A 13469-nucleotide genomic window follows, 5' to 3' on the forward strand; every position below is an offset into this window, starting at 1 on the left:
AATAAAGCATACACATCCAAAAGGATGGAAATATGAAATGTTGGGCTTTCTATTCTTCCACAATTCATAGGGAGTCTTATTTAGAATAGGTCTGATAGAGATTCTATTCTGAATATAGCATGCAGTGTTTATTGCTTCTGCCCAGAAATGCTTAGCCATATTGGTTTCATTGATCATGGTTCTGGCCATTTCTTGCAGAGTCCTATTCTTTCGATCTACAACCCCATTTTGCTGTGGAGTTCTAGGACAAGAGAAATCATGGGCAATACCATTTTCTTTGAAGAACTCTTCAAAGGATCTGTTCTCAAATTCACCACCATGATCACTTCTGACCTTTATGATTTTACACTCTTTTTCAGATTGAATCTGAATGCAGAAATCAAAGAACACTGAATGAGTCTCATCCTTGTGTTTCAAGAATTTTACCCATGTCCAGCGGCTATAATCATCTACGATGACTAATCCATATTTCTTCCCTCTGACAGATGCTGTTTTGACTGGGCCAAACAGATCAATGTGCAAGAGTTCTAATGGCCTTGAGGTAGAAACAACATTCTTGGACTTGAATGCAGGTTTGGAGAACTTGCCCTTCTGACATGCTTCACAAAGAGCGTCTGATTTGAATTTCAGATTAGGGAGTCCTCTGACCAGATTCAGTTTGTTAATCTGAGAAATCTTTCTCAAACTAGCATGACCTAATCTTCTGTGCCAGACCCACTTCTCTTCAGAAACAGACATAAGACAAGTCACCTTCTGACTCATAAGATCTTGCAGATCTGTCTTATAAATGTTGTTCTTCCTCTTGCCTGTAAATAGGATTGAGCCATCCTTCTGATTTACAGCCTTGCAAGACTCTTGATTAAAGATTATATCATAACCATTGTCACTTAATTGACTGATAGATAAGAGGTTATGTGTTAATCCTTCTACAAGAAGTACATTAGAAATGGAAGGAGAGTTACCAGACTTTATAGTTCCAGAGCCAATTATCTTGCCCTTCTGATCTCCTCCAAACTTGACTTCTCCTCCAGACTTAAGCACCAGGTCTTGGAACATAGACCTTCTTCCTGTCATGTGTCGCGAGCATCCAGAGTCCAGGTACCATGACATGTTGTGCTTTGTCCTTTTTGCAGTCAAGGATATCTGCAATAGGAATAATCTTATCCTTAGGTACCCACATTTTCTTGGGTCCTTTCTTGTTAGATTTTCTCAAGTTCTGATTGAACTTGGGTTTAACATTGTAAGCAATAGGAGGAACAGCATGATAATTTTTAATGTGAGTTTCATGATATTTCCTAGGTTGTGTCACATGCTTTTTGGTGTGTGTTATGTGAAAGCTTCGAGCATGTGAAGTGTGTCTAATATCATGGGAGTGGCCATACTTGAACTGATCATACAATGGCTTGTATGTGATTTTCATTTCATCAACAGGTTCAAGTTTGTATGGGGTTTCACCCTCAAAACCAATGCCTACTCTTTTGTTTCCAGACACAGCATATATCATAGAAGCTAGCTGACTTCTGCCAATACTTCTAGATAAGAACTTCCTGAAACTTAAATCATATTCTTTCAGAATATGGTTTAGACTAGGAGTGGATTTTTCTGAATCAGAAGGAGATCCAACATTATTGGATAATTTTAAAAGTTTTTCTTTTAATTCAGAATTTTCCAACTCAAGCTTCTTTGTTTCAAATTCAAATTGCTTTTTCAGCTTTTTGTATTTGAGACTAATCTGAGACTTGAGTTCCAGTAGTTCAGTTAGACCGGAAACTAACTCATCTCTAGTAAGTTCAGAAAATAACTCTTCAGAATCTGATTCTGATGTAGATTCTGATTCGTCATCTTCTGTCGCCATCAGCGCACAGTTAGCCTGCTCATCTTCAGAGTCTGAATCATCTTCTGACTCATCCCAGGTTGCCATAAGACTTTTCTTCTTATGAAACTTCTTCTTGGGATTTTCCTTCTGAAGATTTGGACATTCATTCTTGTAGTGTCCAGGCTCATTGCATTCATAGCACATGACCTTCTTCTTGTCAAATCTTCTGTCATCAGAAGATTCTCCACGTTCAAATTTCTTTGAACTTCTGAAGCCTCTGAACTTCCTCTGCTTGGTCTTCCAGAGTTGATTTAGCCTTCTGGAGATTAAGGACAGTTCATCTTCTTCTTCAGATTCTGATTCTTCAGGATCTTCTTCTCTAGCCTGAAAAGCGTTAGTGCATTTCTTGATATTAGATTTTAATGCAATAGACTTACCTTTCTTTTGAGGCTCATTTGCGTCCAGCTCTATTTCATGACTTCTCAAGGCACTGATAAGCTCTTCCAGAGAAACTTCATTCAGATTCTTTGCAATCTTGAATGCAGTCACCATAGGACCCCATCTTCTGGGTAAGCTTCTGATGATCTTCTTTACATGATCAGCCTTGGTGTATCCCTTGTCAAGAACTCTCAATCCAGCAGTAAGAGTTTGAAATCTTGAAAACATCTTTTCAATGTCTTCATCATCCTCCATTTTGAAGGCTTCATACTTCTGGATTAAAGCTAGAGCTTTAGTCTCCTTGACTTGAGCATTTCCTTCATGAGTCATTTTCAAGGACTCATATATGTCATAAGCCGTTTCCCTGTTAGATATCTTCTCATACTCAGCATGAGAGATAGCATTCAGCAAAACAGTTCTTCATTTATGATGATTCCTGAAAAGCTTTTTCTGATCATCATCCATTTCTTGCCTTGTCAGCTTTACGCCTCTGGCATTTACAGGATGTTTGTAACCATCCATCAGAAGATCCCATAGATCACCATCTAGACCCAGAAAGTAACTTTCCAGTTTATCTTTCCAGTATTCAAAGTTTTCACCATCAAATACCGGCGGTCTAGTATAACCATTGTTACCGTTGTATTGCTCAGCAGAGCCAGATGTAGATGCAGGTGTAGGTGTAGACTTTTCACTTTCATCAACCATCTTTTACTGAAGCGTTTTTCTCTTCCTGAATCTTTTCTAAACACGGTTAAGTGCTTGCACCTTAGAACCGGCGCTCTGATGCCAATTGAAGGATAGAAAAACACTTAGAAAGGGGGGGTTTGAATAAGTGTAGCTTTAAAAACTTGACAGATAAAAATAAATTGCACAGTTATTTTTATCCTGGTTCGTTGTTAACTAAACTACTCCAGTCCACCCCCGCAGAGATGATTTACCTCAACTGAGGATTTAATCCACTAATCGCACGGATTACAATGGTTTTCCACTTAGTCAGCAACTAAGTCTTCCAGAGTCTTCTGATCACACACTGATCACTCCAGGAACAACTGCTTAGATACCCTCTAAGACTTTTCTAGAGTCTACTGATCAACACGATCACTCTAGTTACAATCTGCTTAGTTCACTCCTAAGACTTCCTAGAGTATTCTGATCCACACGATCACTCTAGTTACAATCTGCTTAGTTCACTCCTAAGACTTCCTAGAGTATTCTGATCCACACGATCACTCTAGTTCCTTACAACTTAATGTAATCAATTCTAAGAGTTTACAAATGCTTCTTACAAGCGATAATCACAACTGTGATATTTCTCTTAATCGTTTAAGCTTAATCTCACTAATATATTACAACAGCAATGTAGTGAGCTTTGATGAAGATGAAGATTCTGAGTTTTGATTTGAACAGCGTTTCAGCAAGTTTGATAAGCGTTGTTTTGTTCAGAATTGTTAACCTTGCTTCTCATCAGAACTTCATATTTATAGGCGTTGGAGAAGATGACCGTTGAATGCATTTAATGCTTTGCGTGTTCCGTACAGCATCGCATTTAATGTTATACGCTTTTGTCAACTACCTCGAGCCTTGTTCACGCTGTGTCTACTGACGTAGCCTTTAGTAGCTTTTAACGTTCCTTTTGACAGTCAGCGTAGCTTGCCACTTGTACTTTCTTCTGATCTGATGTTTGTGAATACAACTTTGAATATCATCAGAGTCAAACAGCTTGGTGCATAGCATCTTCTGATCTTCTGACCTTGAAGTGCTTCTGAGCGTGATACCATCTTCTGAGCTTCAGTGCTTCTGATCTCATGTTCTTCTGATGCTTCCATAAACCCATGTTCTGATTCTGCTTCGACCATCTTCTGATGTCTTGCCAGACCATGTTCTGATGTTGCATGCTGAACCCTTGAGACAAAGCTTCTGAGCGCTGAATTATGCGTACTCTTTATATATTTCCTGAAAGGGAAATTGCATTGGATTAGAGTACCATATTATCTTAAGCAAAATTCATATTATTGTTATCATCAAAACTAAGATAATTGATCAGAACAAATCTTGTTCTAACAATTTGAACAGCCAATATCCATATACCACCAATCTGCCAAACACCTTTCATCAGACTCATAAGCTATCAATAGCACGGTTCATCATCAGAATCTCCTCTGGCTATATTTGCTTCTTCTATTTTCCTTCCCTTATTTGACCAACAATCTTTAGCAAAATGGCCAAACTGCTTGCAACAATAACATTGAACCTTTTTATTGTCAAACTTCTCCTTTCCCTTCTGATGTTTCTTCTCATCAAAAGTAGAGGTTTCTGAATTCTAGAATCTATCACCACGTCTATTCTTGGCTTCTGACCAAGAATGCTTATGGTCCTTCTTGACAAAAGAAGTTTTCATAGCCTGCTCAACTTCCTCTTAGAAGTTCTTTCAATCACACACAACTCTTGCACCTCTAGATTGCTTTGCAGCTCTTCTATTCTCATGATGTCTAAATCTTTAGAATGTTCAATTGCTACAACAATGTAATCAAATTGGGGAGTAAGAAACCTCAATAACTTCTCTATCATTACTTGTTTAGAAAGGGTTTCTCCACAAGCTTTCATCTTATTAGTGAGCAGGATCACTGTGGAGATGTACTCAAATACCTTCTTGTTGTCCTTCATGTTGAGATTCTCATACTGCTTTCTCAAGGACTGAAGCTTCACCTTCTCCATTGATGCGTCACCACCATAACACCTAACCAGTGTGTCCCACGCATCCTTCGTCGTCGTTGAGTCAATGATTTTCTCAAACACATTTACATCTACACACCGATGGATGTAGAACAATGCCTTTTGATCTTTCTTCCTTAGGTCAAACTGAGCATTTCTTTGCGCATCAGTTGCATCTACTAGATGTGCAACTGAAACATAACCATCGTTGACGAGTTCAAGAACATCTTGAGCGCCAAACAACATGTAACACCCCTTACTAACCCCACGACAATTTAATTAAATTCATTCAGAGTACATGAAAATAAGGGTGCCACAATTCATAATAAAATAAACATCATTCAGTCATGTCATGCATTCACTAAGGCAATCATCATCGATTAAAACATTTCATGTTAACACAGCGAAAATTAAATCAAACGGACTAAGTTCAACATCTTTAAAACTTATCCTTCAAAACATAAAACATAACTAGAGTTATAAAACATAAACTCTAAGCATCACGTCCCCAGTGTTACAAATATCAGAGCATGACATCTGACGCTAACTAAATAACTGACTCATGAGCTAATCCTCACCGAGTCGAACAGCCGCTATCCTCAATCTGAAAATGACAACATGTAAGGGTGAGTCTCATCATAATTAACAAATGTTATAAGGTTACAAAGCAATAACACATCATAGTTGCATCGTTCACCCAATTGTTTCATAAACAGACATTCAGACAGTTTCATCATCACAAACAATTAACCAACATATCAAAGGGTAGTTCAAATAAATTCCAATAAAATAGAGTAGTTCAAATAAATAATTATGCTCCAAAAAATAATATTATTACCCTTAATATTATTTTCCAATTAATTCAATTAAATCCGACTTTATCTCAATTAAATAAAAATCCAATAATAATATTATTTCTAATATTATTTCTCTACATATTCCACTTTATTAATTCTTCGATTAACCGAATAAATTCCAACTTCACTTAATAATCCGAACATGTTTCCCAATAACACTGACGATCCAATTAATTATCAAACTTCGTCCAAATTAAGTAAATAAATACTTATTTAATTTAATTAGTCAGTTTATTAAATTCAGGCTGTTACAACTCTCCCCCACTTAAAATATTTTCGTCCTCGAAAATTATCTCAAACGAACAACTCCGGATATGAATCCTTCATCTCACTCTCAAGCTCCCAAGTCACATTACCACTAACAGGTCCACCCCAAACAAATTTGACCAAAGCGATCTCTTTACCACGAAGCTTCTTCATCTTTTCTTAAATCATCTTAATCTTATTCGTAGACTGTCGAACTAACTCGGGTCCAACCACAACACTCTCTCCAAACCTCAAAGATATTCAAATGACTAAACAGTCCTCTCCGGTTGACCATCAGCTCACGGATGATATACCGAACTCAAAACGTAGCTTCATACCTTAAGCATCTTGCAGACCTCCCCCAAATCTCGAAGTGAATCTTGGATCTCTATCCGCAACAATGCTCAACGGAATACCATGCAAACATACAATCGTCTCGATGTACAACTTAGCAAGTCTCTCCATCGAATAATCCATCCTTAATGGAATAAAATAAGTGCATCTCGTCAACTTTTCCCACAATGAATCACATCACTTCACAAGTACTCGATGTTCTCAACAACTTGAAAATAGATAACTGTTGCACCAACAAGATGGTTCCTGAAAAATCCAATTCAATTACACACTTCCTCTATATCCCTTTCATACTTTGCTACTAAACATTTTCCTCAAATATTGATACCTTTTAGTAGCATCATGACGTACTCAAACCATCATGATGCCCTTCTTCCAAAATTATCTTTCTCAAATCCGAAACATTAGGAATAGAACTCGATCACAACACCTCATGACACTATTCTCGTCCATCCGAAAGTTATTTCCTTTTTCTTGATTAAATCAATGTCCTCTTGTCAACCAGTTGTAAATCCAATTTCTGACCCTCTCGAATCTCATCTAGAATGTCTCATGTAAGCTTCGAGATACCAAGCTTAACACATGAAGACGTCGCTTCATACACCAAACTCATGTCTCTAAATTGTTCCAACAATTCCAATTCTCGAATCCTCAACATAGACTTATGCAATGATTTCCAATTCAATGCATCGGCTACAACATTCGTTTTTCCAGGACGGTAGTTCAACCAAAATCATAATCCTTCAAAAGTCTACTCATCTTGTTTACTTCATATTCAACTCTTGTAGTCACTACACACCTCAAATATCGATCCAAACAATAATGCCTCTTAAAGTTCAAAACAACCCAACGGCGGATGACATCCATTCATACATCGAATAATTCCTCTCACAAATTCTCAGATACCTTGAAGCATAAGCCACCACTTGTCAATTCTGCATCAATACACTTCAGCTCAAAATCACAAACCTAAAGAAACCCTCTTACTTTAACCAAAGCTCACATTCAGAAAACTTCGCATTTAACCCCCTTCCCTTTCAACATTGATAACACAATCCTTAATGTTCAGCTTTTTCCTTGTCGCTCTTAGAATCAAAACATCCTCCAAACATTACCTCATAGAACCTTATTTTCTTCTTACTCGATAAAACAGGCGCTACTTTATGACTATACACTCAGAAAATTGAACCTCTTCTCATATAACTCCTCAACTTGACCCATCAACTTCTTCCTAGTCGTCTTACACACTACTAATTAGTAAGACAAGTCTATCTCGTCCAATACGATCTCGTCTCCTATCAATAATAGATTAAGGGTGATCGAGTCCTCAATTTGTAAATAGACAGTCGAAAATCATAGTGAAACATAAACCTCCATTACTAAACTACAATATCGTCCCTTCAGAACTTGTACTAAATCAATTCCAAAATCTCTACCAAAGATGCTCAACAGATAATTCAACACACAAAGAAGTAGGACAAAACTAATAACAAGTGTATCAATAACCATACTTCTACGTATACAGATAAAGCAAGATCCAAACTCGTAGCATAATCCAAAGAAATGAAAGAATGCATCGCATCATTATCAATAATAAAGCACATACCTTAGATTAGCTCATCCTTAGCAATGGTCTCAGCACCAGACAACACAATCACTTTCCCTTCTGCTTGGTCCTTCTTTGGCTTGTCACACATGGCACAATTGTGTCCTTGCTCACCCCAACTGTAGCAAATCCTACTCAAACCAACTCCACAATCAATAGTTTTATGACCCGTATCGCCACACCTGTAGCACTTAAATGAAGTAGAATCTCCTCCCCCACTTGGCTTCTTGGTAAAACCAGATTTTTTCCTCACGTCATCATACGGTTTCCCATGGAATTTTCTCTTCCTCGCTTCAATTCCAGAACTCTCACTTCTTTCTTTCCACGCACATCTTCTGGAAAATAGTTTTCCAAAAATGCATCACGGAAAAGATTCCAAGTAACTTCAATACCTTCCTCATCAAATCTATGCACAATATTACTCCACCAATCCTCAGCTCCTTCAGTCAGCATGTGAGTACCAAACCGTACATTCTATACATCAATACAACTCATGACTTGAAATATCTTCTCCATTTCTCTTATCCATACATGTGCTTTGTCCGGTCCATACTTTCCTTCAAAGATCGGCAGATTGCACCTTCGAAAATCTCCAAACGCACGGAACTCATCCTTTCCTCCATAACCGACACTCTCTTGTGGCGCTTGTCCAATTGCATCAGTCCACCTCATCACTGCCTCAACATTAATGTAACCATTCCTTCCTGCAACCATTGTCCTAAGGCACCAGACAACTAAACAGACAAAAAAGTATCGATCGTGTCAGATACACAAATCAAATACAACAGGATTAGACAGCATTAACAACTATTGACCAACTGGTCGACCATGCTCTGATACCACTAATGTAACACCCATTTTATACCCCAAAATAAATAAGCATGTAATCAGAGAATAAGCATGCATATAATAAAAGGGCGTCACATCGATGTTTTCAAAAACTAAAAGCCTTTAAAAACCGACAGCATTTACTTACAATATATGATACACCTGGTCATTTCAAATAACACTTCTCAATTAATCATATTTTATCCAGAATATGAATTCACACCGGAAACTATTAAATACTCATGTGTTTCATAAAATGATCCATGTCCCATACCATGATCAAGTCTCAATAATCATATAAAGATAAATTAAAACATAATTCAGAATAATTGGCTTGAAAGCCTCTCAAATAACAAGTAGCCAAATAACAAGTTCTCAAGTCATAAACATAATACATAACCAAATAGAAACATGACTTCAACACGACTATTCTACCCAGTGTTACATGACCATGGCATCAACTCACTACCTAATCTCCAACAGACACGGAAGAATCTCCGACTAGATCACGCACGAGCTACTAAACTCCAGAACCTGCATGTCGCAAAACGAGGGCAACATTAAAACAGAAGGGTGAGAATATGAATCATTATGAAGAAAGTATAATAAGAAACAATGGTTAAATCAACAATTCAAGTAATTAATCATACTATGTATAACCATGTAGATAATAATTGATCTATATTTCACATGTTATCAAGCATATAACAAGTATAAAGAGTATAAAATTTCAACTCCAATATTATATTCTCAATTATGCACACAACCATAATTATCATATATTCACACATTTTATCAAATATGTATTCAACATCACTCATTTAGGTTATCAAGCTCATACACATATCACAACTACATCAACTTCACATTTTCAATTATCGCATAAATTCTAATGTGACTCAATGCAAGGTATGTGACACTATGCATGTGGTACCGCAATGTGAACCCAACGTTTCACCGCTTTCCGATTCAATATCTAGAATCCAAGCCACGCTTCCGATCCGGACAAGATCAAAGCCACCACGTATGTTTCCAAATAAGGATCAATGTATTCTATGTCTATTTCCATTCAAGGATCACCGTCTATTACCATGTGAACCCACAGTTTTACCGCTTCCACCATAAAGCCGATCATGCAATGAATGAATGTTCAAATACCAATAATATATCCAATTAAGATTATCTCGTCAATCTTAACTTACCGCATACCACGATAATTCAACTCTATGAATTATCCACCAATTATACACAACATTCACAACACATAGATATCATTCACATATAAAGGCCAATAATCAATTACGATTCACAAATCCAATTAACACTAGCAACCATACTATCTCATGTTAATTCACATTTGCCAAATATATATGAATACACCTTTTCACAATCAAACAACTAATCACTAGGATTCATACCATAAGGCCACCCAGAGAGAATCATTATCAAAACAACATCATTGACATAGCGATATATTATTCTCAACATAAATATTCAAACCAAAAACACAATTACGTTCAATTTCTCAAAATATCATAATTTAGTGATAAACCGAATAGTTGATCCAAGTCCAAGTATATTCCAATCAATCAGACTCATTGCAATTAACTCAACTATTAATTTAATCAACCAATTAATATCACACTATAAAATTTCAATTAAATTATATTTCTATTCCATTTTTTCCAATTTTTAGTATCCTAATGTACAAGGCATTTTGTTCTACTAAGGCTACTATTTCACAATTTATTATACTACTATTTCAATCTATAATATAAGAAAATTAATGGCTCTGGAAAACACCAATTTAACCTTTTGTCTTTGCCCTCCACCTCATCAAAATAGGGGTATTTTGCGTCCAAAATTTACTTTTTGTAACTAAAATGTACTATTGGTTTTAACTCAAATAGAGTTACTTTTATTTGTATACAGATTACAAACCTATTTTGCGTTAAGAGTTCAACTACAACAATATGGTAACTGAAAAAGTAGAATATTTGAATTTCTAAATACTGATTGAGTGAATAGTGCATCTTTTTCCCAATACTTTCAGTAAACCGTGTAACTCTTCTCCCAAAATATGTCATATCTTAACCAAACATTTCTCTCTCTTCTGATGAAACCTCTCCATTCACCTCTTTCTTTTCTTTCTTCTTCCCTTTCACTTTCTTCTCTTTCTCCATTTGACGAATGAAACCTCTCCATTCACCTTTTTCTTTTCTTTCTTCTACCTCTTCACTTTCTTTTCTTTCTCCATTTGACGAAGCGATACAGATGTAAAAGCTAAGAAGAACCATATATGATTTCAAGCAATAAAACCTTTAACGGAATGCTGTTTCGATTTCAAGCGGCCAAAAATGTCGAGATCTGCTTTTGGGTTGTGGATTTGATTTCAAGCCATGAAGATGAAGATCTATTTGTGGGTTTTGGTTTTGTTTCAATAGAAGGAGTAGAAAAAGCATGTATGAGTTTTTGATGTGGTAAGAAATTCAACCTTTTATGTTTATATTATTTGTATCAGACTCATATGCTTACGGGTTGTATATGCTTACGGGTTGTGGAGTTTTTTAGGAAAAGAAGTTAAAAAAGCATATATGAGTTTGTGATATGGTAACAAGTTCAACCTTTTTGCGGTGGTAGATCTGTGGTAGCGGCAACGCATTTCCGACGGCGGCTGTGGTGGTAGATCTCTCTTAAAACCTAAGTTTAGGTTTTTTTTAATGATTTTTTGTATACGAAAATGATGTTAATATTCATAAATAATAATTCTATTCTGTCTTATTTGATCTGTTTAGGTTTTGAGTTTTGGGAAATCAACATTTACTTTTAGGCATTTGGCCTTCAATGGTGAAGGTGATGATTATTGATGAAATGATTGTTGTGTTTTATCGACTGAAATGACGATGATGTAAGTTATCTTATCTCATAATGCATTTTTTTACTTAATATAGTGAATATGGTTAATTTAAGTTACATATTTTGCTGATTGTTATTATTGATTAATATGACATGAAGAAACATTGAAGATTCATGAGATATTGGATGCACAAAATGCATCTACTGATACGAAAAAATGTATTTGATTAATATGAGTAAGTGTTTGATTATAAATGATTAAAAGTAGTGGATACACATTTCTCAATCTGGAACTGACTTGCACATGCTGTTGATATAGGTTTACATTCCTTCAGTCAGCATTTGAGGTTCAGAGTACAAAATCTACATGAGTCTTGCTGGATGACTTACATGTTTCCGAAGATCTTACTGCTGTTTCCGAAGTACTTGAAGTTTATGTGGAGAAGGTAGTGCAGAACAGTCAGAAGATTACATTCCCTGGCGAAGCTAATGAAGCAGTACGTTGAAAATTTTAGTGATATTTGCATTGCAGCTTCACAAATTATATAGAGTTTTCACTTATTGAGTTTTCATGTTGTTTGCAGCCAAACACAATTACTGGGGATATCTTAGAAACCACTTGAAATAAAATCTCTATAATTCAATCTCAATTTGTTTGCATATACATTTATAAGTCAACACCTTCACTAAACAACTATTTTTTTTGCGGTTATAACGGTGTTATGTCGTAGTGGAAATTGTATAAAATGTTATTTTTTGCGATCTACTATCGCTACATTTTTTTAATGACGGTATGACGCATATTCCGTTGGTGTCTCGTGTTAGTGATTTGTTTATGTTTGACGTCGATGCTTTGTTTATATATGTTCTGCAGTCTAATACAACTTTGTGTTGTAAAGTATGTTAGGCAAACAAATGGGAGAATGTGGGTTGTGCTTTACTCTCATAACAGACACCATTTAATTTTCTATATTTGATTGATCCAGGCTGTTATGTCATAAGTTTTAATATTTTTTACATGGCTTAAATCAGTTGATTCACTATTTAATGGATTTGGTCTTGTGCTTTTAGCTCACTACAGGCGCATTTTTCCATTATTTTTTCAATGGGTGCATGCAGATGACGATGATACCGTTATTTTGGTGAGCATCTTTACATATGGTAAAGCTTTTAAAGCTTTCCATATTTACTAATCTGGAGTTTGGAGAGCACTTTTTAAAGTTAGCCTTTTGATTAAACTTTATTTTTGTAAGTACTGACTAAAATCTTTCGTTGAATTTGCGAGGTTGAATTAGATCCATATTCAAAATATTTGCTACTGTTTTAACTTCAAGGGGGTTTCAACACTGTCTTTCATTTCTCTTTATGCGGTTTTGACATGGATGGATATGTATTCAATTTTATTCTTTTAATATTCTGATGTGATATAATAATTCTGATTAACTCCGATTATACTGTTACTCTGCAGGTTATGAAGTGTACTTACGAGGTTTTGAGAATGACATGGATTAGGAACTCGCCTTATGTTGTAAGGTAAGTTAAGTCGATACCTCAGGAAAATTTGATCTCAAATAAATATAGTGTTAAGTGCTCTGAGATTCAAGATATCACTTCTCGATTAACTTTGGTTGCAGTTTCCGCTTTTGTCAATGATTATTTTTGTGTTTATTTTTTCAGAGAAAAAGGATCACAAAGTTAGTCCACTGTAAATTTATATTGAATTAATCTCAAGATGGTATTTTTCTTCTATCTTGCT

The 13469-nt window shown here is 35.8% G+C and overlaps 1 long non-coding RNA gene across 1 annotated transcript; it reads left to right on the forward strand.

Annotated features, from left to right (window-relative positions):
* The first annotated feature begins 11424 nt into the window (after window positions 1–11424).
* On the forward strand, window positions 11425–12814 carry LOC131599134 (uncharacterized). The gene is made up of 3 exons (XR_009282582.1): window positions 11425–11539; window positions 11653–11765; window positions 12033–12814. It is a non-coding gene; the product is annotated as an uncharacterized LOC131599134 (long non-coding RNA).
* The last annotated feature ends 655 nt before the right edge of the window (window positions 12815–13469 follow it).

Source organism: Vicia villosa, linkage group LG4 (assembly GCF_029867415.1).
Source record: "Vicia villosa cultivar HV-30 ecotype Madison, WI linkage group LG4, Vvil1.0, whole genome shotgun sequence".
Lineage (NCBI taxonomy): Eukaryota > Viridiplantae > Streptophyta > Magnoliopsida > Fabales > Fabaceae > Vicia > Vicia villosa.